Source organism: Coenobita brevimanus, chromosome 23 (assembly GCF_032717465.1).
Source record: "Coenobita brevimanus isolate Jiangsu-jjx chromosome 23, ASM3271746v2, whole genome shotgun sequence".
Lineage (NCBI taxonomy): Eukaryota > Metazoa > Arthropoda > Malacostraca > Decapoda > Coenobitidae > Coenobita > Coenobita brevimanus.
Window position 1 is genome coordinate 37,191,591 of NC_136976.1, and position 27,030 is coordinate 37,218,620.

General features: G+C 42.6%; 1 protein-coding gene and 1 non-coding gene across 2 annotated transcripts in view; one reads left to right on the forward strand and one right to left on the reverse strand.

Moving 5' to 3' along the window:
• The window catches only part of melt (ventricular zone expressed PH domain-containing protein melted), a 671,576-nt gene that overhangs the window by 282,627 nt on the left and 361,919 nt on the right, over positions 1–27,030 (forward strand). The window lies entirely within an intron of this gene.
• LOC145393221 (5S ribosomal RNA) lies at positions 6,406–6,524 on the reverse strand. Its single transcript, XR_013896173.1, has one exon. It is a non-coding gene; the product is annotated as a 5S ribosomal RNA (ribosomal RNA).

Below are 27,030 nucleotides of genomic sequence, written 5' to 3' on the forward strand. Positions count from 1 at the left end.
AGCTTTATAAATGTGAAATTCATGTATGCCCAGTTGATTATTTGTAATAGCAGACCCTCGCTATAAAATGCTAATAAGGGGAAAGCCAAGTTTGTTATAGCTGAAAATTTGTTAAATCTGAGTTCTCCCCCATCCCCTCAGGTGGGAATTCAAGTACGTTTGAAAATAAATGAGTACGGTATCATATGCAAGTACTAAAAATTAAAACTATACCCATTTTACATTTGCCTGGTCCATAATTTTGCCTTTTTGCGGCTTATTTCACATGCTTGTCATAGAACTTCATTATGACTAGTACAGTATTACAGTAATCTCTCAGTTAGCTGGTGTAATTCAACTAGCCTTCACACTGGATATTGCAGATTGCCGGATATTACGTAGGTACCCCCAGTTGGCTATCCAGTTGGTGTTGAGCTGGATAATGGGTCACCACCCTTAGCTATCCATCTCAACTCTCAATCCTAAAAACTCTTCTACAATATTGTATTGCCCATAAGTAAAAGATTAAAATTAAGCATAAAATACAATAGAATACTGATACAGTACATAAAGCACAATAATACAGTACATAATCATAACCATACTGTACTCACCTAGTGTTGGCATCGATGGAGGGTAGAGTAGTACACCATGTGATCCAGTGAACTTAATTCCCTATGGTCTAGTGGCAAGTGACTCCCACAAAGATTACTCGATCTCCACCACATCAGACGCTATCTCAGTCAAGGATGCTGGAGCTGGTACCGGAGAAGGAGTGGCAAAGGATGAGCGGTGGAGATCCAAAGATGCCTCTGATAGGGGCGAGGCTTCTGACAGAAACACCACCCTTGAAATGGCTGAAGGCTGAGACGGTGGTCCCATGGCAGAGGTGCCTGGTTGTGACACTGATGGTTCTGTGGCAGAGGTTGCTGGCTGAGGTGAAGAAGCAGTGGTCGAGGTGCGTGGCTGGGGTGAATGAGGCCGATGTTAGGTGGTAGAGAGCTGGGGTAACAGAGACCAATGTGAGGAGGTCGAAGGCTGGAGCCACAGGGACTGATGTGAGGAGGTCGAAGGCTGGGCCACAGAGACAGATGTGAGGAGGTCGTAGGCTGGGGTGATGGAGTGGCAGGCATCACTGGACTGAAAGATGACGTTGTGGAGGACTGCCTGGTGATCTTTCTTGACTGCAGCTTTCTAACATTTTCACGGCCCTCTCGCAGGTAGGTGGCCATGGTATCAGTAAAGATGTCCTGGCACTGGGATGCTCACAGTAGTCAAGAAGGACGTCCACTGCGTCATGGACTTGCTGGAGCCTGGGGATATCAACTACTTCATCATCATCATCATCCTCTTCCTTCTCCCCTGCATCCCTGCTGCCCCCTGCAGTTATGGACTCCACGATTTCCTGGTTGGACATAGTCAGGTACCTGGGGTCTCCCTCATCGACTTCCAGGCAATTGTGAGTGGTGTCCTCAGTTACCTGTTCTCCTGCAGCTTCTGTCTGCAGGATGAAGTCCTGAGCTTCGAATCCGGTGAAGTCAGCAATGGCCTCTTCACCCTTGAGGAAGTTGTTCCAACCATGACCAAGCGCAAGTGCGGAGAGTTCCCTCCAAGCCTGGGCCCATTTGTAGATCGTAGACTTGAGAGAATACTGCTTGAGGTTGGCCAAAGTTCCCTCTCTCCTGCTTTTCTCGTCTTTTGCTGCCTTCTCCTCGTCCTCCAGCACAAATGTCACATCTTTCATAAACCTCTTCCGCAAGAGTCGCTTCGTTGCCGTGACAATACCCTGGTCCATAGGTTGCAGATGGAGGTCGGATTAGGAGACAAGAACATTACTCTAATCTTACCTACATAAAGCTGTCCTTCAGCTACAAAAGGTGATGGCTGTTGTACTCACTAAGATGGTGTATTTATTTACCTAGTTGTGACATACAGGAAATGAGCTACGCTGGTGGGGTCCCGTCTCTGTTTCTCAGTAAGTCAAATTTTGCTTTAAAGTCGTTTAAATTTTTAGACTGGACGATCTCTTTGTCCAGGTTATTCCACAGGTCTATACATCTATAAGGAAAACTATATTTTTTCGTATCCTTCTTCTTCCGTTTCATTTGGTGTCCTCTTGTTACTCTCTTATCCCATAAAAACAGATCTTCTCTGTCAATTTTATCCACTCCCATCACGGTCCTGAACACTGCAATCATGTCACCCCTCTCTCTCCTTTCCTCTAGGGAAGTCAAATCCAGCTTTTCCAGCTTCTCTCTGTGCAACTGATCTGCCAGACTGGGGACCATCTTAGTTGCTGTTCTTTGTATTCTTTCAATCATGTTTGTATCTTTCTTTTTGTGTGGGGACCACAGTACTGCTGCATATTTTTACCTGGGGTGGATCATGGCCACTAATAATTTTTCATCATCTCATCCATGTAATGAAATGCTACTCTTATGTTAGTCAGAAGTTTACACATCGCTCTAACTGTCTTGTTAATATGTTTTTCAGGAGACAAACTATTCTGGACCAGCACTCCCAAATCTTTCTCTTCTCTCGCTTTTGTGATGAGTTCATTACCCATCATATAATTCAGTGATGGCCTCTTGGTACTTTTACTCATTTCCAGTGTTTTACACTTCTTTGCATTGAATTTCATTTCCCACTTCTGGCTCCAATTATGTATGCTATCTAGATCTTCCTGCACCATTTTACAGTCCTACTTTGCCTCTACCATCCTCAGGATCTTTGCATCATCAGCAAACAGACTTGCATAATTGTTCACTCCCTTTACCATATCATTAACGTAAATCAGGAACATTTACTGGCACCTACACAGACCCCTGGGGGACTCCATTTGTTACGTCTTTCCATCCAGACATCCTATCCTTTACTACTGTCCTCATTTGTCTGTCTCTTAGAAAGTCTCTCATCCATTCTAGGAGGTTTCCCTTCAGTCCTCCTATATGCTCTAGTTTCCACAATAGTCTCTTATGGGGTACCATGTCGAAGGCCTTCTCCAAATCTAAATACACACAATCCACCCAACCATCTCTCTCCTGTAGCACGTCAATTGCTCTTGAGTAAAAGCTCAACAGATTGAAAACACATGACCTTCCACTTCTGAATCAAAACTGACTATCAGCCAAAATATTCATCTCCTACAGATACTTCATCCATTTGTCTTTCAGAATTCTCTCCCACAATTTTGCAACCATGCTGGTTAGGGACACTGGTCTATAATTCAGGGGTTCTTCCTTGTTTCCTCCCCCATAAATTGGTACCACATTTGCCCTTTTCCATTCCTGAGGCACTTTCCCCTCTTCCAGAGAACACACAGTTAAACCGTGAATCTTATCTGCCAGTTGTTCTCCACATTCCTTCAGTACCCAGTTAGAGATTCCATCTGGTCCTGGGGCTTTCCTTACATCTTGAGTTTCCAGAAATTTACACACTTCCTGTACTTCCACTTTTATATCTTTCATCACCACATTTCTAGTCCTCCCCCCCACCCGCCCCACAAACTCACATTCATTGGTGAAACTGACTGGAAACATTTGTTCATTATTTCAGCTTGCATTGCCGCGTCTTTATAGACCTCTCCATCTACTTTCAGTTTGGTGATTCCTTCCTTTTGTTTCAGTTTGTCATTAACAAACCTATAAAACAGTTTGGGTTCATCCTGACATTTGTCTATTATACCTTTTTCAAAGTTCCTTTCTTCCTCTTTACGTATCCTTGTATATTCATTTCTAGTTCTTTTATATTCTTCCTTTGTTATGTTATTACCTCTCTTCCTCCAGTTGTTTCACGCCATGTCCCTCTCTTTTTTTGCTATCATACACCTTCTATTAAACCACTCCCTTTTCCTGTTTTATTTCCCCTTTACTCTTGACACATATTTTTCCACTCCCAGATTATAGAGGTCTAGAAAGATTTCCCACTTCCTCTGTATCTCTCCTGTTTCTCTTAATTTTCTCCAGTCCACACTTTCAAAGAATTTTCTCAATCTTGTAAAGTTTGCTTTCCCAAAGTTGTATCTTCCCTGCCTATAAAACTCGTTTCTTGGCACTGCATTCCCTATTATCATCTGGAACTGAATGACCACATGATCACTTTTTCCAATAGGACACAGATATTTCAAGGATTCTATTACATCAGGTTCTTTGGTTAGAAGTAAATCTAATCTTGCTGGTGTGTCCTCACCTCGGAATCTTGTCTCTTCTTTGACCCATTGCATCATCACATTGTTCACTGATATATTTAACAGTATAGTGCCCCACGAATCTTCACTGCCTCCTGAGTCCCACTCCTCCCAGTTCATCTCTTTACAATTAAAGTCCCCCATTAAAATTATATTTTTGCTTTTCTCAGTCACTTTCTGCAAATAATTAGCCATGTCTGACAACATCTGGTATTCATCATCATTCCATGCTTTTGTCTTAGGAGGAACATATACTACTGTCAGATCTCTCCCACCATTCTCTCCAGTTTCTAATTTCATATTTATCACTTCAGCCCTTCCCTCTCCCATTTCCACAGTATCTACATTTATGTTGTTCTTCACTGCTATCATCACTCCTCCTCCCATTTTTTCTTTTCTGTATCTTCTCCACAGTTTGTATTTACCATCTCCCATATGGACATCAACATCCTCTCTTAACTTAGTCTCTACAAAGCACATAACATCAGGTTCATGAACCCTCAAGAAGTCATTGATTTCCAACCTAGCCGATATTAAACCATCAACATTAGTATATGCCACTTTTTTTTGTTGTTGTTTTTTATACCCTCTTCTCTCCTTCTCTCCGTCGGTACCACTTCCTCAATTTCTGATCCATAACTCTCCAATAAAACACTGTCTTCTCTTCCTCCGTTCTCTGTTCGTTTTTTGCCTTTGCTTCCTTTACTAACTCCTTTATTTTAGCTCTTTCTTCCTCATTTGCATCTCTCCTTATCCAAACATTATTGAACCCCTCTTTGTCTGATAATTTCCAAGTTCTGTTGATGATTTACCATTACCTGGGACTTAAACTTTACCTTCAATGGCCTCGCCCCTTCTTCCTCGTACTTTCCTAACCTAAACACTTCTTCAGTATCTTCTTGAGCTTCATTGTTACCCTCCATAACTACTGATATTATTGCTTTAACCTTGCTTAGTTCATCTTTTCTCTTTCTGATCTTACTGTCATACATTTTTCTTTTACTCCTGAAATTATTACACATTTCTTCTTCTCTGCCACATCCCTGACTAATGCTTCTCTACTTCTCAGTGCCCTAACCACTTCCTTCTCCACCCTTTCCTTACTTTGTTGTTCTATAATCTCTTCCAAATTTACATTTCTCTCCTCCTGAATTTTCTTCTACCTCTTATGTTGTTCTTTGATTTCCTTAATGTGCTCATCTTTCATCCTTGACTGAGACTCATATTCATCTAGTTTACTTTTCATCTTGTCCCATTCTTCGTCCAGCCTCTTATTCTCCCTCTTGAGCTGTTTTATTTCACTGGATGCAGATTCGTTACTCATTTTCAATTCTGTGACTTCTCTTTCTTGCTCTACACTGCGTGTACAAACTTTTTCTAGTTTACTTTGTGGAACCTTGATCTCTCTCTCCTGCTCTTGGGTTCGTTCCTGTAACTCTCGCAGTTACTGCTTATACCTTTTTTATCTCCTGGACATTCCTTTCTGCTGTTTTCTCTACTCCAGCTACTCTTATTTGGTTCAACATAGTACTTCCATTTTGCACATCGTCTTTGGAGAAGGCCTTAAATTCCTTCTCGCCATACTGTATGTAAACAAAGCTCTGTCACCCTCCACCATTGTGCAACCATATGGAATCTTTCAATTTCCACTATATCTTGTACTCTTTGACTGAAACCTGCGTTTTTTTTTTACTATTGACCGATGGGACCACCACTCATGCACTCATTTACGTAATCAGAATAGGCTGGTCTCCTTTTTCGCCGCTAATTTAATGATTATTTCTGCACGACCCAGGAAGAGCTCCGTCTCTGTCGGCGACCTGTGTGTGTGTTTCTCAGTCTTTGGTGCCAATGTGTGTGACTGTGCAGCTCAGTTCTGTATCTGCCCACTCAGTTGGCATATCAAGTCTGGGATTGCTGGGAGAACTATGCCTCCGTTGTGTATGCTCTTTTTTGGCGGGGCTCCGTGCTTCTTCAGGATGAATGATTCTATTGCAGCAGAGGGCTTTTCATTGTTTTCTGTCAGAGGCACTGGGTTCAAGATCTTGTGGTATGATGCATTTTTTCAGAGTTTTCTTTATTTGATCTTTATATCTTTTCTCTTCCCTTGGGTTGCAACATTCATTCATTCATTCATTGCCAGATGCCATGTATCCCAAATGGGTGGCCAAGGGCTTAGAGTTAATTGTTTTACAGGGAGGGGCACTAATCCTCCACCAACCCCACTTGACACTTAGGGATGCCAAAAGCATCTGGTGTTCCCAGGCGGTCACCCATCCAAGTACTAACCAGACCCAACGTTGCTTAACTTCGCTGATCGGACGGGAAGCGGTGTACTCAACGTGGTATGGCTGTTGGCATGCTGCAGGAAAAAGTGGTGCTCAGGCATGCGGAACACACATCCGACCTGCCTAAGCTGTTTTTTAGCCAGCTGGGTTTCTATGCTGGTTGACTTTGCCTGCTGGAGAATTTGTTGGTGAGGGACTTTATCTTCCCATGTGAGTCCTAGGATGCGCTGTAAGCATCGGATGTGAAAAGATACAAGCTGTTCGGTGTGACACTGGTTAGTAGGCCAGGATTCACCACCATGTAAGAGGGTGTATATACTGATATCTTCATCTCGATTTTCAGGTTGGTGTGATAAAAGACCTTGGATCTGAGATGCCTAAAAGAGGCTGAGGCGTGGTTCACTTGTGCACGGACTTCTGCATCAGTGTTATGTTTGTTTGTGAATACACTTCCACAGCAGATAAAATTCTCCACCTGTTTTACACTTCTGCCATGCTTGCCATCCACTCACTCGATATTAGTGCTGCTCTCAGGTGTCTGCCCTTTCCTCTCTTCCATCCTTCTTTCCTTCCATCCTCTTGTGCCTTTCTTTTCTTCATTTTTCCTTGTCCTTCTGCCTACGGGTGACTTTACACTCGCTCTTCTGTCTTTCTTTCCTTCATTCTTTCCTCTTCCTTCTGCCTGTGAGTGACTCTACACTGAGTGACAAGCCAAATCTTTTCCTGTACACCATGAAACCATTTACTATGCTGGTTGGTAACCATATAACAAAATTTTGGCGCCTGGTGGTTTAGTGGTTAATTACAGCACTCCAATCGGATTGAGCCGGTGAAGGTTTATATCCAAGGGGTGGTTGGGGTTTATTGCTCAGGTAGTACCACTCTGGGATTAGTGAGGCTGGTCGCTGTCATCTTAAATGTCAGGACCAACGTGCCTAGATTCGTGCTTCTACGCCCCTCATGGGGCAAGGTAGGATTGGATGATGGATGGATGGATGGATCACTTATCTGAAATGCAAGAGGCTCTGCTGCATTGCTTCTCCAAGATATTGTTTCTATTTTATTGACAATTATTTGCAGCCCCATTGCATGTATATGTTGGGAATGATTGTGAGACTCTGTTGTAGGGCTTCTGGGGTATGTACAAGGACAGCACAGTCATCAGCATATTACAGCTCTAGGAAACGAGCTGTTTCAGTTGTTGGTAGTGCTTGAAGATGTCTGAGATTAAATAAGTCACCATCTACAGGGCTCTTGTTTGGCGAGCCACAGCTCGCAGATGCGAGTATTTTGTCCCTTTGGCGAACAAATTTTACATGCAAGTCGCCTTTTAGCGAGGAAAAAATACATCCACTTCAAAACCCAGTAAACAACAAAATAAGTAAATCTCACTTAAATGAAAAAAAATGCACGATGTGATCGATTATTAAGTCTTTCCTCGTGGCATCATTATATGATTCTAATCATCACGATGTATAAATAAATATATACATTTAGTGCTCGTAAAATATTTCGGCTCGTAGTCAGTTTGGCTACTAAAAATTTATTTGGCACATAAATCTGAAACCTTAGGAGCCAAATGGCTCGCAACCATCGGCAGTTAGCAAGAGCCCTGATCTATACAGAATTGGATTTTTATTCCATCATCAGGGTTCATTTATTGGTGTCTTAAAAGGGTGACTGGAGTGAGATACATGTTGAAAATGACAGGAGACAGAAAACATCCTAGCTTTACACCCACATCCACATTGAAGGGTTTGGATTTGCTTCCATGTGTGAGCACACAAGCATTTATGTTGTCATGCAGGCTCTTCAGGATGGTAATAAATGTCTTTGGAACTTCAGATTTTGAAAGAGCATTCCACAAAGTTCTCTGTTGGCAGTGTCAGATGCCTTTGCAAGATTGATAATGCAATATACATGCCTCAGTAATGCTCGTGGCATTTCTCTTGTATCTATCAAGCAACAAAGATCATGTCACAAGTACTTCGTTCCTACTGAAATCCACATTGTGTTTCTGGAAGTGTTGACTCAGTCAATTGTATAGTCATCCAGGATAACATTATCTTGGCTAGTACTTTGCTAGCATTCACAAGGAGGGAGATACCTCTGCTGTTGTCACAGTTTGAGCAGTCCTCTTTCTTCCTGTAGGTGATTAGAATATCAGAAGTCCATCCATTCATCCATCACCCAATCCAATGTTGCCCCATGAGGAGCGTAGGAACCAGGGGCTGGGCAAGTTGGTCCTGACATTTAAGATGAGAGTGAATATCAGAAGTAAGCCATTCAAATTGAATCTGTTTTTGGTTCCAGATAGTTTGTGTGAGATGATGGAAATGCTGGTGAAGTAACTGGCCACCCTTTTTGATCAGTTCAGATGGTACGGCATCAGGACCTGGGGTTTCATTATTTTTTAGAGATTGGATAGCCTGAACAGTTTCTGCAAACGTAGGTGGGACATCAAGATCTGCCACTTGAGGGGCATTTGGGATGTTAACAAGGATATTGTGCTCCATTGGGTTTCTTTGATTCAGTAGGGTGTTAAAGTGTTGCTTCTATCTTTTTTGGATTGCTTGCTTATCTTTCAGGAACTCTCCGTTGGCTGATCGAACAGGGTTTATGTTGTGTTTGATTAACCACTAGATGGTTTTAATGGACCTGTAGCCATGTTGATCGTTAATATCAGCCAATTTTGCAGCTGCTTTGCTTGCTCAGTCAACCATTTATTCTCCCTGTCATGCAGTTTTCACTGGGCTTCACTTCTGAGATTCTGGAATTCAGTTTTTAAGGTTAAGGAGCCAGGATGAGGCAGCCAGTTGTTATGTGCTCTATTCTTCATTGCAAGAAGGTCATGTATGCCCCCAGCATTTAAATCAAACTAGTCTTTATGGTGGCGAGTAGTGAAACCTATGGTTTCTTCTGCAGTAATCTTGACCTGTGTCTTAATGTTTAGCCACTCTGCATCTAGGTTTGTTGTATGTAACAGGGCAGGTAAATGAAAATTCATTCATATTGTCATACAAGCATCAAATTATGCATTTGTTCACTGATAGGTTACTATTTCATAAACGAACGTTTGCCACATGAAAATACAATATGGTGGCCATTTTCATGATGGCCGCCATCAGCTCCATTATTTTACACTTTTAGCCGTATGCTTTGATTGAGTAGGCCAGTTCTTATGATACTGGCATCTGTTCATATGTGTTTGACCTTCTGATCTGCTCTTTGCATAAAAAGTCACCTTAGAAGCTTCTGTGTATCATATGACGCAAACACATATTTTTTCAATGATAATAAGTTTTATATCCTTCAAGTTACAAGTTAAATTCACACAGATGGACCAGTGCAATTTATTCAGATATTTATAGCCATCAGGTGTGCCTTGGTACAGCAGTCCATAGTAGTAAGTTAATAGTTTTGCAGTATATCAAGGTATCAATTAAACCAGATGCAACTGCACATGACGGTGCAGCTCAAGCAGTACAGGTATATACTTATAACACTTGCACCTTCCAAGGCATTGTTTCCTGCACTGACATCTTGTGAGTTGCTGACAGCTTTGGGCAGCTGGTGGGAGTGTAGACCAGACAACACGCCAGTATTCACCTTCTTTGAGCGGTGGCTCAATTGGTAGAGTGGTGGCCTGTAGTCTTACCGGACCCAGGTTCAAATCCCAGCTGGGGCAGGGAACAGTTTAAGGATTTGAATTTCGCAAAATCAGACTTTACTGATCTACCAGAAGACCCGCCAACATGTCGTAAAAATACCCCCGCTAATACCAATACACTAGTCCTGTATGAGACAGCCCTAGCATGTATTCAATATGGACGGTGGGTGTTGGCGCCCAAGTGGTGACATGTAGAGAGGTGTATGGTATGTAGGAGGATTACTGGTCCTTGATAGCAGGCTGTGAAGCCTATGCCCAGAGTCGGACCAAAAAAAAAAAAAAAAAAAAAAAACAAACAAACAAAAAAAAAAAACAGCTGGAGTGACCGGGTCTAGCTGACACCAACACCTGATTCTATGTACACCCAGCTTGGTATGTTGCATGCTTCACCTGTTGAATCAGAGCTGCTCAAGTTGGGGGAATAGCCTTATAAGACCTCTGTTTCCTGGCAGATAGATCAAGCTGTCTTCATCACCAGTCTTAGTTGTGCTGGATCTGTCATAAATCATGACAACAAACCTCTCCAACAACTTAAGCCATCTTCTTCAACTTAGAGGATAGCAGCTCTGTTTGGAGACATAAGAGGCCTCAGCACACACATCCCAGGTCTGCCAAACAGACTTCTTTCCCTTCCCATGGAATGCTGAGAGGACATCTTAACCAGAAAATGCCGGAAGGACAGTATTCCACTGATCTTTTCTGGGGAAAGGGCCAAGAGAGGCTCGTGTATTGGTACCCACTTCAGATGACATCCTTGACCAAAAGCAAGCCACATTTTCTGAAGGCCAAGCTCCTGTAGGTGTGGGAGTGTGGCAGTTACAATGACCAAAATGTCTTTGTCATTTGCTTTTACAGTGACGGCTTTGATGCCCTCCTTTGCAGCATGACTGGCATGAAGGAAGATTCTCGTGTTGGCTTCATCATGACTGCAAGGTGCAGTCCCACATAGGCTGATCTGGTGATGACTGCTGATGACATCTGCACCTTTGGTGACTATGGCTGTGTTTCATGTATAGACATCAAGTACCTTCTCAGTGAGGTATTCAAACAGCTCCATCTTCTTGGTGTCATCCATAAGAAGCAAATGTCTTTGAGGTCCTTGTTGGGAGTGAGCTGACTAGAGCTGAACCATTGATTATGGTGGCATCAGCCGCAGGTTCTGTATCAGATACTGTGACCTTCGTTTCAAGGTTGGAAGCTAGCTGTGATTTCTGGCACTCATGCAACCTCCTGCCATCACTTTAGGGCTGCAGGAAATGGTTATTTCTCATGGTGAAAACATCATGTAGATCACATTCCCCTCTCTGACAATAGATGAACAACTTTGAAAAGAGGTGACAATCTTCATTCAGCTTCTCTCTGAAGTTGGGTGGAACCTTGCTGAAAGGAGGTCCATCCTGGTGTTCTTGATGGGTGTATGAAATGAGTTGGTGTCATTATTCTCCAAGGCCTTCGTGAATGCATTCCAGTCAGTAGGTCGGTAGCAATTCTCTAGGCTGCACTTCGGTGAGCTACCGTATTTGCCGGTGTATAGAACGACTCTTGAACCTCATAAAAAGATTACCCAAATTGGGGATCGTCCTAAACACTGGGTATAAAATCCTAACCTTTGCATCCTGTGGTTATGGGATCCATAGGTGTGATAAGGAACATCGCCAAACACTCACCTTAACCCGTATTTCCCTGAATATAATACATATTCTGTCAAAAACTGTCTAAATTGCCAACATCATCATCAAACACAACTTGTTTTCTATATGAAGGCAAATTTTTATAAAAAATATCTCCATGGATACAGCCATGAGGACATAAGAAAGGTGAGTAACCTGTTGAGTCCATGCCATGAACACCAGCTTGTGTCTCGGTCTAAGAGCGACTGGTTGGGTTTTTTACTACTGAGCACGGGTTGGCAGATCTGAAGCAGGGCTCATTACCAACAGTGATAAGCAACAGTGACATTGCTGTTGTTCGTGGTGGAATAACTTCAGTCCTACAACCACTTGATGTCTGTCTGAATCAACCATTAAAGACTGCATCTGTGAGCAATGGAATGAGTGGATGATCAGTGGTAGAAAGTCGTATACAAGTGGTGGGAATTTGTGCTTCAGGTCTGGGTGATCTGTGATTTTATTTTCAAATCATGGAATGATATTTCTGTGGACACAGTCATCAACTCTTTCAAGAAATGTGGAATATCCAGTTAAGTGGATGGTGTAGAAGATAACATTTTGTGGGCAGATGAGGAAGTGGAAGCCAATGCTGAAACTGCACCTTTGAATTCAGAGTTTGATCCTTATGACGAAGAACTGTAAACTTTAACCCAGGGTGAAGTTGATGAACTGATGATGTCAGATGTAGATGATACTCATTTTGAAAGTTTTTAATCACTTACAGTTGATGTGATGACTTTAATAAAATGCAACTTTCCTTTACCCTATTGTATAAAATTCAACAGTAACATGATTATAAGTTTTTAACCCCTCCATGGCCGAAGGCCCGGAATTTTCCGTGCACTGCAGGCCGACGCCGGGGCCATTTTTTGAAGTTTTGAAAGTTGATTTTTTCTTTCTTGCCATATTGAAGAGAAAGTTCAGATGCACCTATCAGTGTAAATCCCAGCTTCCTAGACGCATTTTGTGGCTTGTAATGGAGCGTGGAAGTTGCAGAAATATTGGCAACCGATATGCCGCCAAGGGGCGTGCCGCAATGCAACTGGGCAGGTGTTGTTGTTGTTGTTGTTGTTGTTTTTACCTCCCAAAACAATGCGAATGGTGCTGAAATGTTGTGTATATATGAGATATGATGATATCGAATTATTTCAGTACATAATCTGTTAGGAATGGCTGGAAAAAAAATGTTATGAATACTTTTTCACCTTTTTGATGTAAAATATATTTATGGTAGTTTCAAGTTATATTTTACGTTATCGTTGTGCCCATGCTTGGAAAAGGGAGCAAAAGAGATGAATTTTCAGTCCTAAATGAGAAAACTGCACATCTTCCAAGGCTAGACTCTGCCACAGGAGAATAAAGTGGAGGGTCAGATCCGATTAGCAATACGGAAGTTGAGTCGCAACTTCCAGCTCCCACACCACGAGCATGGCTAAAGATAGAATCGTAATGCGGTTCAGAACTAAGAATAAGTTTAATTATTACGAATACAGATACAAAGCAGAAATAAATACATTTACAGAGGGGGGAAAACGTATTTTTTCCGTAATAACATGTTCATGTTTCTTTATCATTTTACGTTCATCTTTATCATTTTACCTTGTTATTATTGCAATATATATTGCTGTCTCGTAAACAGGGTGGTTGTGTGTGTTTTGCAAGGGAGGAAAAAGATTGTATTTTCTGCCTGGGTCGAGATAATGGGTGTAACTATGTGTTTTTAGGCATGGCCACAAGCGAAAAAATCGTACATTCACTCGTCACGACAGCAGGTGGTGAACTGACAGATATGTGAGAGGGTGAAGTCAAGGTCAGTCTCATGTCCCAGATTTTTGTTCACTTCCTGAAGGTTTTCACAGTTTTCTACAAGTTGCATTGCATCAAATGATCCAAACCATTACAGCAAACCTGAGCAAATAGGTAAAGATACCAAGACAGAAATGTATTTTTCACTTATGTCTTTTTTGTATGTGCCTGTGTAACTTCATAATCCTAAATAGGTGGTTGTGTGTGTTTTGCAAGAGAGGAAAAAGATATGTTCTGCCTGGGTCGAGATAACGGGTGTAGTTGTGCATGATTAGGCATGGCCAGGAGCGATAAAATCGAAAATCCACTCATCACAGCAGCAGGCTCTGAACTGCTTGATGAGGTGTATGGGAGTGTAGTGTAGGTCAGTGTGAAAATGTTCAGAACATTCGTTCACTTCCCAAAAATTTTTGCAGTTTTTTATAGGCCGCGCTTAAATGACGCCGGCGGCCATTTATCGGCTAAACGTCACTTGACGCCAACGGCCATGGAGGGGTTAATACAGTATGAGTTTATACTCGAATATTAAATGTGAGGTGGCATATGCAGCCTAGATGGCCTGTAAAACCCATAGCAGAAACAGGGTTAAAGTAAAACCTAACCAAAGGCTGTGTTGCTTGGCAACATGTTAATAGTATCATTTCACTGGTCAGTGGGAAGACTGACAAGGGACTGGGGTTACTGGGGCAGCAAGTTCCTAGTGTCTGAAGAATTGGGGCTTGTCTTATGCACAGAGTATACTTCTAAACCCACATTTTGTATGGAAATATTGGTTGTAGTTTTATACACGGATCGGCCTTATACACCAACAAATATGGCATATCCTTAGTATCCAAGCTGAGCAGGTCTGAGGTTTCTTCCTGAAATGGTTGCCCATTTCCTTCATCACATTGAACAACATGTGTACTTTCTCCAGAAATGATATATGAGTCCTCACTGTTTGCTCATGGTGGCCAGTCTATTTAGTCACATCTCTCAACATTGATACAACCTCATTCTGTGCAACAAGTAGTGATACTGAAGGGCCAGCTACCATCCATCTCCTCAGTGCTGATGGATCTTCAGTGATTCCAATGGCTCCACCGTCCCTCTTGATAGCAGCATTGGCTGACATTGTGCACTTGTAAAAGTGGAGTCAGTCATATTCCTTCCCATTCAGAGGCACTCCACATGTTACCCTTATCAACTTCAGGCCACAAATCAACACAGTTTACCTGGGTGTGGTCATTGCTGTGCACAAGCAACTTCTTGGCGCCATTGGTGAAAGTTGGGTAGCTAATGAGCAGTGCCATAGCCAGAAATTTTCCTGAGGAGAGACACCTCGCTTTCATTCTCATACATTAAAACCTCACTATAATGAACTAATTGGGACCCAAGCCATTCCAAAAAAAACGAAAGTCTGATAAAAGCAACGTTTGCACTTCCCCCTGCTAACCCAGACTTTTTCTAATATACAGTACACTCACTATTTTCGCGATATATACTCTCGCGAAATTTCATTTCATGATGGCGAGGGAATGTTTTTTTCCTAAGAGTCTCGCGATTTTCCTATGATTTTCGCGAGCCCCTGCATCTTTGCAGTCACTTGTTTTGAACCGATCATTGAGGAGATGTTTAAAACAGACCAACAAATCATTGACAACGAAGTTCAGGAAGAACCCTTACCTGTCCCACCAGGTGAGCCAACATCTTACCAAATCACAGACTTGCTGGCAACCACTTCTTGTTTGAAAGAGCAAATTGAGGGAGGCCTGAGATCAGGGACACCTTCCTTCTGATGGTGGACAGACTTCTGGCTAATTACAAGGACCTTTTCAACGCCAGAGTTCATGCACGTCATCAGACTCTGATAACATCATTCCTGTCCTCTCGTATTCAACAAGCCCAGGTTTTGGAGAACATACAGGCTGGGGAGGACGACGGTGCTGTGGACGAGGACATTGACGACATTGGGACTTTGAGGGCTTTGATGTTGAAGCATCGGGAAGTGGTGGTGTGGGGGACTCAGCAGTGGTGGCGGGGAGCAGTGAGGGGGCAGATGGTAACTAACCACCGCTTCCAGCCTAAGAACTCATCTGCCAAGCCCCATCAAGCAGTTCAGCCTAAGTGTCAGTGTTAGTAAATTCTTTGTTCAATAATATATTATATGAGTAGCGCCGCAGGAGAAGAATCCAAGCGCCCTTTTTAAAAAATGGCGGAAATCGCTCTTAAAGTTTGCCTTTAAGAAATGTAAAAAATCTCAATAACCAACCCTACAATTTTTGTTTCACATATCAAAATAAACCTTAAAGCATCAGCTTCATAATGGTATGAAAACTTATGACAATACTTATTTAGTAATTATTATTAATTAATAATACCAATCATGTGCATGAAGAGTTCAGCTAAATGTCATCTTTTCCTGCAAAGAATGATTAGAGACATGATTATAACACTAATATTAGGGGTACTTACCACACTGGAGTGGCTTGACTGTTGAATGTTGATTCATCTCCCCTCCCCCCTCGTCCCCCTAGGATTAGTTGCAATAATCAAGCAAGTCGTCATCCTCATCAGGGAGGGCGACATTGTGCTCAACTCTGCCAGCTTCGTAACCTTCCCAAAGCACCCATCACGGCAAGGATTACCAATTGCACGTGCAGAAACCCCTTTCTTGGTTTTATAACTCGTGTAGGCTTGGCCTAGATTACGCTTCACCTTGGCCACAACACTGCCCCACTCCTCCACATTTCGAGGCCTTTTTCTCCCTCTTCCTTGCTTCACTTCACTGTCACTATCACTTGTGTCACGAAGAACAGCAATAGCTTGCGGGCTATCAACATCACTGCTAGAATCATGAGCAGCCATGGCTATAAAATCCAAAAAAGCACAGATAATCCAAGAGTCAATGTTAATGGTGGCCGAGGGAGAGTGAGACTGAGGCTGTCCTTGCTTCCTCGAGACAGCCGCAGCAAGCTGATTGGCCGCGCGCGGCCTACGTCACGGCATCAGGCTCTGCGCCATTGGCTGGCTGGCTGTGACGGCACAGCACATCATTCCTTTTGACGCTCTGATTGGCTGGCGGCCACCATGCCACCCCGTTTGGTGCTTGGATTCTTCTCTCTCGGCAGTGTTGTACATCCTGTGACAATCTGTCATACGGGCTGGCACACATTGTTACTGTATTCTATAGCTTTTTCGACCCTATCAGCACAGAGAGAGAAGCATCCATCTCCCACCTCATGGTAAAGGATGCATCTGGCTGCCGTTTGAGCGGGAAATCGGGGTTTGGCGGGTGGTGGTGCTTGGATTCTTCTCCCGCGGCGCTGCTCATATGTCTGATTAACTGTATGTAATTTATAGTATGGGTATTGTGTCATTAATGGGTAGCTAAGGGGGAACGAGGTGGCTGACCCCGGAACCAATTACCAATTATTACGTGTAAAGTATGCGCTCAAATTTCGCGAGTCTGAGTTTCGCGTCGCAATTGCGGTACCAATTAGGCGCAAAAATAGTGACTGTACTGTACATATTAAAGCAGTTTTCCCCTTAAGATACTGAAGAAAATCCAGCGATGCATTCCAGGCCCAAACCCATACTCTCATATACATAACTCAGTCAACAGAGACTGACACAGAAACAGCATAGGTAATATTATTATCCTCATATACAATACTGTTGCTAAAAATGAGACAGCAAGCATCACATGCAGGTATGTGAGGTGATGGGAGGGCAATAGACAGGCTACAACCAGGCAGGTGGCAGCGAGCTATGTGGGGGCAGTGGAGGGTAGGTGGTTGGGAGATAGCAGGGATAGAGAAGGGTGAGGGGACAGAGAGGGTTACAAGCAGGGGTGAGTGAGGATGGGGAGGGAGACATGTGGGGTTGAGGGAGGGTGGGGGGAAGGGGAGGGCAGAGGGACAGAGAGGGAAACAAGGGGTGGGGGAGGGGGAGGGAATGGAGAGGGTTACAAGCAGGGGTGGGGGAGGGCATGGGGGGAACAATTGGGGATGAGGGAAAGACAAGGGTACAGGAAGGGAGATTAGCAGGAGTGAGGGAGGGTGGGGGGGACAGGAAGGGAGACAAGAAAGCCAAACTTCAGCACTACCTCCTCCCCACCCAATGTCACTCACTCACACACTCACATTTCTCTCTTTCTCTCTCTCATACACACACACACACACACACACACACACACACACACACACACACACACACACACACACACACACACACACACACACACACACACACACACACATCCCCTCCACCCCCCCTCTTTTCTCCCGTCCCCAACCCCCAGTCCCTCTTCCATCCCCTGCCACGCTTGGCAGTTTTTGTGTGTGTGTTCTTACCTAATTGTTCTTACCTAATTGTATCTTTACAGGAATGAGTCAAGCTCATACTGTCCCGTGTCTTAAACCATATTTATCGTACAAATCCTTAAATTTGTGAATTGTTTTGGCACACACTATTTCATTTGGTAGTGCATTCCATTGATCAATTGCTCTATTTGGGAAACTGAATTTCCTTACATCTTTATCACCTCTCTTCTTATTCAGTTTTTTGCAGTGTCCTCTTGCTGATGCTTCTCCATATGTTAAGTATTCATTTATGTCTATTTTCTCCTTCCCTGATATGCACTTATATAGCATTATCATGTCACCTCTTTTCCTTCTCTCCTGTAGTGTTGGTAGATTCAGTTTATTTAGTCTTTCTTCGTAGCTTAGGTCCCTTAAGCTTGGTATCCATCTTGTAGCGGCCCTTTCAACTTTTTCAATCTTGTCTACTGTATGTGTTTTTTGAGATGAGGACTCCAGACTACTGATGCATATTCCAGGGTTGGTCTAATGAATGATGTTATTATCCTTCTTAGCATGTCTTCATTTATGTATGTGAATGCTATTCTCATATTTGCAAGCAGTGTATACATGTTCTGTACCTTCTCGCTGATGTGGTCATCCGGAGATAGTCTGTTATTGATAATCACACCTAGGTCTTTCTCTCTTTCTGATGTGTGTAGGGTTTTATTTCTAACTTATAATCCCAATCAGGTCTTTTTCCACTTTTACCAAACTTGATTACATGACACTTGTCCACATTGAATTCCATTTGCCATGTACTACTCCATTCATGAAGTTTACTTAATTCTTCTTGTAGCTGTTTACAAGAGTCTGTGTTAGTAATTCTCCTTTGTATTTTTGCATCATCTGCAAACATATTCAGATAGCTCTCATTTCCAGTGTTACTGTTTATATCATTTGTATACACCAAAAACATGATTGGTCCCAGCACTGAACCCTGTTGTACTCTACTAGTCACTTCTTTCCATGATGAGTAGTTTCCTCTTAGAACTGTTCTCATTTCTCTTTTTATGAGAAAGTCTTGCATCCAACAAAACAGTTTGCCTCGAATTCCTCCTAGATGGTACAGTTTCCATAAAAGTCTCTGGTGTGGTACTGTGTCAAAAGCTTTCTTGAAATCTAAATAGATACTGTCCACCCATCCTTCCCTTTCCTGTATTGTGTTTGTTACTCCGTCATAGTAGCTTAACAGTTTAGTAACACATGATTTTCCTTTTCTGAAACCAAACTGTCTTTCTGTTATCATATTGTGTTCTTCTAGATGATTTACCCAAGCTTTTCTTATAAGCTTTTCTAATACCTTGCTTACAACACTGGTCAGTGATACTGGTCGGTAGTTGAGTGGATTTTGTCTATTTCCTTTCTTGAATAAGGGGACAATATTTGCTTTTTTCCAAATATCAGGTAGTTTACCTTGACTGAAGGATTTCTTGAAAATTAAAAATAATGGTTTACTTAACTCCTTTGCACATTCTCGTAATACCCAACGTGAAATTTCATCAGGACCACTTGCTTTTCCTCTGTCTAATCTACTTAACTCCTCCTGTATTACTATTTCTGCTATTTGTGTATCTGGTAGTATGTGTGCATATGAAGTGTGGCTGCAGAGGAAGGATGAGATGTCATATGAAAGGTATAAGGAAAAGAGGAATAGAGTGAGAAGGGCTGTGCGTGATGCTAAAGTGGCAGCAGATGAGAGGTGGGGTAGGCGGCTGACAGAGAATTTTCAACAGAATAAGAAAATGTTTTGAAAGGAGGTGAAAAGGGTGCGAAAGGGAGAGTCTGGGAAGGAAGAACGAGTAAAAGCAGAGGATGGAAGGATGTTAATTGAGATGGATGCAGTAAGGAAGAGATGGGCAGAGTATTTTGAAAGATTGTTAAATGTAGAGGAGGAAAGGGTGGCTGAGATTGTGGCAGATAGAAGGGTGCAAGGAATAAATGTGTTGGGAGAGTTGAATGATTCTTTGATCACGAAGGAGGAAGTGGAGAAGGCAGTAAAGGAGATGAAAACAGGGAAAGCTGCAGGTATGGATGGGTGTGCTGTGGAATGCCTGAAGGGTGGTGGAGTGACTATTGTTGACTGGTTAGTAAGATTATTGAATGTGTGCTTTGAGAAAGGTATGGTGCCAATTGACTGGGCAAGTGCTTGTGTGGTCCCGTTGTATAAAGGCAAGGGTGATAAGTATGAATGTACTAGCTTTAGGGGTATAAGTCTGTTGAGTGTTGTAGGTAAAGTGTATGGTAGAGTGTTAATTATGAGAGTTAGAGAGGGTACAGAGGGAGTGATTAGTGATGAGCAGTGTGGATTTAGGAGAGGGAGGGGATGCGTTGATCAGGTGTTTGCTGTGAGACAAGTGTGTGAAAAGTATTTAGCGAAAGGCAAGGATGTGTTTTGGGCATTTATGGATTTAGAGAAAGCATATGATAGAATTGATAGGGAGGCTTTGTGGACTGTTTTAAGATTGTATGGACTTGATGGTAGGTTACTAAAAGGGGTGAAAAGTTTTTATGTAAATAGTAGAGTGTGTGTAAGAGTGGGAAATGCTGTGAGTGCTTGGTTTCCCGTGAGAGTGGGGCTGCGACAGGGATGTGTGATGTCGCCTTGGTTGTTTAATATTTACATGGATGGTGTTGTAAGGGAGGTGAATGCAAGAGTTTTAGGTGGTCTGAGTCTGGTAAATGTTGATGGAGGAGAGTGGAATCTGAAGCAGCTGCTGTTTGCAGATGATACTGCACTGGTGACTGATTCAGAGGAGAGATTGAGAGAGTTGGTAGAGGAGTTTGGAAGGGTGTGTGAAAGGAGGAAATTGAAAGTAAATGAGAATAAGAGTAAAGTGATGAAGTGTACGAGGTTGATAGATGGTAGGGGGATGAATATAGTTTTGAATGGTGAGTTGCTTGAGGAGGTAGATTGTTTTAAATATCTAGGGTCACATGTTGCTGTGGATGGAAGAATAGATGCAGAAGTGAAGTTTAGAATAAATGAAGTAGGAAAGGTGCTGGGAGGAATGAAAAAAGTGTTTAACTGTCGTTCGCTTAGAATGGATGTAAAGAGAAGGCTGTATGAGGGTGTTGTGGTACCGACTGCATTATATGGGTCTGAAACATGGAATATGGGTGTAGCAGAGAGGAAAAGTTTGAATGTAATGGAGATGAGATGTCTGAGGAGTATGTGTGGAGTGACGCGTATGGATCGAATGCGAAATGATGAAGTGCGAAGGAGAACTGGAGTTGTTCGGGAGATGGCTGGTAGAGTTGAGCAGAGGGTGTTGCAATGGTTGGGCATATGGAGAGAATGGATAATGAGCGATTGGTGAAAAAGATAACTAGATCTGATGTGAGAGGTGTAAGACTGAGAGGAAGACCACGAATAGGATGGATGGACAGTGTGAAGAGAGCGCTGGATGCGAGAGGGATGTCTGTTGAGCAAGGAAGAGTGGCTGTGCGTGACAGAAATAAATGGAGAGAAATTGTGAATGAATAAGTGATGACGCAGCCCTGAGGGGATATTCTCCCGCATTTGGTCTGATCAGCTAGTCAGGTCAGGTGCGGGTAAGGGGATGGGTCTGTTATGATGTGGCAGGGGTAAACCAGTTCTGCTGTCGGGCCCTGCTGTGGATGTCACTGATTGCATTGCGCAGTTGACCCTTGTGCGGTGTGATGCGGTGAGGATCTGTCCGTTCTCCCCTTTGGGGCTAAGATGCGAATGAATGTGTTTGAATCGATGAGTAAATGGAGAGTGAGTTGTCCTGTCTCGGCTACCTCCCTTTCCTTGGGGGAAGCAGCCTAGGTATATAGATAGATAGATAGATGTGTGGACATGCATGCTCCACATAGTCCCTCTCAAAATTTTTTTCTTCTGTAAAAAACTAATTGGAAATTCTTGTTTAGTGCTTCACAAATATCTTTCTCTTGTGTACTGTATAAGTGATTCCCTCATCCGTAATGGATTGTATTATATCTTTTACTTTGGTTTTGCTTCTGATATAGCTGTAAAACAGCTTTGGTTGATCACTACTTTTATTTATTATATCCTCCTCAAACTGTTTTTGGGCTTCCCTCCTTATTCTTGTATAATCGTTTCTTGCCTGTTTGTAATTATTATACGCCCTTTCACTATTGTGTCTTCTGTATCTATTCCACAACAAATCTCTTCTTCCTTTTGATTTTTTACATTGTGTATTGAACCATTTCTGTGTTATCTTATCTGCTTCTTTGTGCTGTGGGATGTACTTCTGGACTCCTATTTCATAAAATTCACAGAATTTTTTATATACAGCATTTAAATCTTGTCCTCTAAGCTCATTTTCCCAATCAACTTCTAAGAAATACTTCTTTAGGTCTTGATAATTTCCCTGTTTATAGTTTAGGCACTTTTTGTAACTATCATTGGTGTTTACTATGTCATATGCTATCCTGAAGTTATAATTTAGTACTGCATGATCACTTTTGCCGAGTGGAGGGTGATATATTAAACTGTCAATATCATTTTCTTGCCTAGTAAATATTAGATCTAGCACTGAAGGTACATCAAGTCCTCTTTTTCTGGTGGTTTCCCTCACATGTTGCGTTAGGAAAAACTCTTGCACGAGATCTAGGAGCTTTTGGTCCCAACAGCTTTCTTGGCTAATTATATCTAGAGTATTCCAATTTATATTTGTATTGAAATCCCCAGTTAGTATAATTCTTTCCAGTTTCTCTTCCATTTTATGTAGTAATGATCTTAAACTCTGAATTGTACTCTCTGCCATGTCCTCATATTCATCTCTTTCCCATGTGTTTGATCTGGGTGGCATGTACAAATTGGCTACAATTACTTTACCTTCAGATGTGTTGATCTCTACTGCAATCAGTTCTACTTGTGATGGTATATCTAGTTTTATTTCACTGACTTTTAGAATTTTCTTAGTTAATATTATAATTCCTCCTCCTTTTTTTAAATTTCTGTCTCTTCTCCATATATTGTATTCCTCTAAGTTTAGTATGTCATTGGATATCCTTGGTGTTAATTTTGTTTCAGTTAGGCATATTATTTGTGGTTCATTTTCTCTGACATAATCATTCATCTCTAGTAATTTAGATACCATTCCATCCACATTTGAGTACATCAACTTTATCATCTTGTTTATATACTTGTCATGACATGGTTCTACTAACTTCCTCCTTTTTATTCCATCCTGTTTGTATACCACTTTCATACCTGCAATCCTATTACTTTGTAAAAAAATTTCTCCTTCTCTTCTGATCTTCCCTTATTTTTTTTTTTTGCTTCCTCCCTTGGCGCTTTATTTGCTTTTTTAGTTAGTTCTTTTTACGGGGTGGGGCACTAACCCACCACCAACCCTTTTAGTCGCCTCGTACGACAAGCAGGGATACTGGGAGAGTATTCTTGAAAACCCCCCTACCCCCAGGGGGGGTGTTTGAGAGAAATGAAGTCACAGAGTGTGCAGTGAGGTTGGATGGTGAGGATATGGAGAATGTGAGTGCATTCAAGTACTTGGGTAGTGTGATGAGTAAGGATGGAACTTTGGGGGATGAAGTACGTGAAAGGGTAAAGCAGGGAAGAAAGGTTGTTGGTACACTGAAAGCAGTGATGAGAAATAGGGAGGTGAGTATGGAAGTTAAGAAGTCACTGCATGATGGTATTGTGATCCCTACCCTGACGTATGGAAGCGAGGCGTGGACCTTGCAAGAGGGGAACAAGTCAAGAGTGAGAGCAGTGGAAATGAGTTACTTGAGAGGAGCATGTGGAGTGACATGGAGGGACAGGTTGACAAATGAAGAAGTGAAGGAACGTTGTGGGGTAGATGTGGATGTGGTTGAAAAGATTAGGAGAAATACACTCAGGTGGTTTAGACATATGGAGAGAATGGAGAATGAAAGACTGACTAAGAGGGTGTATGTAGGTGAGGTGGAGGGAGGGAGAGGGAGGGGTAGACCGAGGATGAGGTGGAGGGATGGAGTTGAGAGGTATATGAGGGAGGGGGGGTGAGTTGGGGGAAGGGGAGTCAAATGGTGGGTGACAGAGTGACTTGGAGGCGTTTTGTCTGTGGCCACCCTTTGCGGGATTAGGGCGTCGGGCTATAGATAGATAGAGATAGATAGCTTCCTCCCTTTTCTCTTTCAGTAATTCTAGTTCCTCTTGTGTTAGGCATCTTTTTAGCCATACATTTTTGAACTCCTCTTTTTCCATAAGATTCTTTGTGTGTGTGTGTGTGTGTGTGTGTTTGTGTGTGTGTGTGTGTGTGTAATTCACCAGGTCGGTCAGGATCACTTGATGGTCGTGATCGTCAGCATTTTACCCTCCTGGAAGGGAGCTGAGAGCTCATATAGTCCGATCTAAGGGCAAGGCTGTGACCTTCACACATGCACACACCCGTCCCCTTGCTCCAGGGGGACAATAACCACCAACTTCGTCAGTGAAACTTTTTCGCAACCTGAGCGAGGCGCGAACTCCCGTCCACCAGTTGGCAGGCAAGAACATTACCACTGCACCAGCGAGCGGTGTTAATGTGTGTGTGTGTGTGTGTGTGTGTGTGTGTGTGTGTGTGTGTGTGTGTGTGTGATTTACTAGAAAACTATTGATCTTATTGAAATTCCAACACCACAAGAAAGGTCATGAAATTCTCCATCTGGATATGTGCTTGCTCTTGCATGGTGTGGGCAAAATTTTAGGCTAGGGTGTTGGAAAGTTGTTTGAAACTATTTTCACACATGAACAAGTTTTATTCTCACTGCATTTCTCTACCTTTATTCATCACTTTTGTGTGTTTTTATTAGCATATCTTATAGTACATACACCACTGAAGATGATGGTGTACAGTTTATACCAATTTTCCGGGGGCAGATTTGACTGTGGAATTTTTTTCTTTGTGCCCGGGCAGAAGCCCCCATAGCTGGGATGGAAGAGGGAAGGGGGGACAAGAGAGGGGATGGAAAGAGTTCCAGGAGAGCTGCGTACACCACCACATCTGCATTCAGACACGCTTGTTTCTAACCTAGGAAGAGGAGAAGCACTTAGAAAATACTTTAATATTGCAGCTTAATTTTAAGCACCTATCAGACACTGTAATATACACTTTTTGCTCCCTATTATTTATGATCTTACAAACCAAATATGTTTAGTTTTTCTGTATATTTTACTTACCACTCATCACCCCTGGCCTTTTCCCAGTATATAAGAATTAGGTCTGGCCGGCCCCTTGACTCTGATAAAAGCGAATTCTGGTATATTGAAGTTCGTTATATCGAGGTTATACTGTATATTGAATTAGTAAGTTTAGAATCCATGTAGATCAGATATTCATTCTTAGATCTTTAGTGGAAAAGTTTCTAGAGAAGGGAAAGAAGTTGTATGCGGCTTTCATGGATTTGGAGAAAGCATATGACAGGGTGGATAGACAAGGATTGTGGAAAGTGTTAAGAATATATGGAGTAGATGGGAAGTTGTTGAATGCTGTGAAGAGTATGTATGATGGTGCTAAGGCTGCAGTGCGTGTGGATGGTGAACTAAGTGAATTTTTCTCTTTGAAAGTTGGTTTGAAACAGGGATGTGTCATGTCTCCATGGTTGTTCAATCTGTACATGGATGGGGTAATAAAAGAGGTACAAGGTAGGGTAGTGGATGTTGGAGTGGCCCTGGTGAGAGAGGATAGTGTTTGGAAACTCCCTGTACTGTACTGTTGTTTGCAGATGATACTGTGTTGTTGAGTGAAGATGAAGGGGAGCTGCAAGGCTTGGTGGATGAGTTTGAGAGAGTGTGTAAGAAACGGAACCTAAAGGTGAATGTAGGGAAGAGTAAAGTGATGGTCTTTGAGAGAGGTGAAGTCAGTGAATGTATAGCGAGGTTGGATGGTGAGGAATTGGAAAATGTGAGTACGTTTAAGTATTTGGGTAGTGTGATGAGTAAGGATGGAGGTTTGGAGGGTGAAGTGCTTGAAAGGGTACAGCAGGGAAGAAAGGTTGCTGGTTCCTTGAAAGCAGTGATAAGAAACAGGGAAGTGAGCATGGAAGTAAAAAACTTACTACATGACAGTATTGTGATACCAACTCTAACGTACGGAAGTGAAGCTTGGACGTTGTTGGAAGGACACAAGTCAAGAGTGAGAGCAGTGGAAATGAGTTATTTAAGAGGAGCTTGTGGACTCACGTGGAGAGACAGGCTGACGAATGAGGATATAAAGGAGCGTTGTGGTGTTGATGTGGATGTGATAGGAAGCGTTGTGAGGAACACACTGAGGTGGTTTGGCCATGTGGAGAGGATGGAGGGTGAAAGACTGACGAAGAGAGTGTATGTGAGTGAGGTGGAGGGTGGAAGAGGGAGGGGGAGACCGAGGATGAGATGGAGGGATGGGGTGGAGAGGTATATGAGAGAGGGGGGTGTGAGTTGGGAGCAGGGTAGTGAAATGGCGGGGGACAGGGCGACTTGGAGGCGATTTGTTTGTGGCCACCCCAAACGGGATTGAGGCGTCTGGCAATAGATAGATAGATAGATAGAATCCATGTTTAAACAGTGCTTAGTATTACATAGGTGCATTCTTCCCGGAGAGGGGGGGCAGTCTCATACCCCCCCACCCCACCCCCTACCACTGCCCAGGGAATGAGGGCTGTTGGCAGTAGTCCATCCAGAGGATGTGGCTGACTGCTGAAACATAAGTGCAACAACAGCCACCTCACACATACATCCATGCATATTAGGTCACTACAGCTGTAATTTGCTTTATACACATTTTCGAATGAAATGTACAAATGGAATGATAGAATGGTGTTCATAGGCATGCTGAAACATGGTTATCAGCAATCTGTACACTCAACCCCCTGGTATCGCGCCTAATTGGTCACAGCAAACGTGCGTGATAACTGAATACGTGATAGCTGAACTGAACAATCAATGGGAAAATTTCTAATTGGTTTTTCGGTGGCCCATTTTTCTAACTTTTAACCACTTTATGCCTGCAATTGATTGCCAATCTCTCCTCCAGCATGAAATAAAGCATTATTATATTAATAATAACAGTATAATGAATAAATGAACAACATAAAGGCCATCAAACTTTTATAAAGATTAAGGCTTGGCTGGTTTGATGGG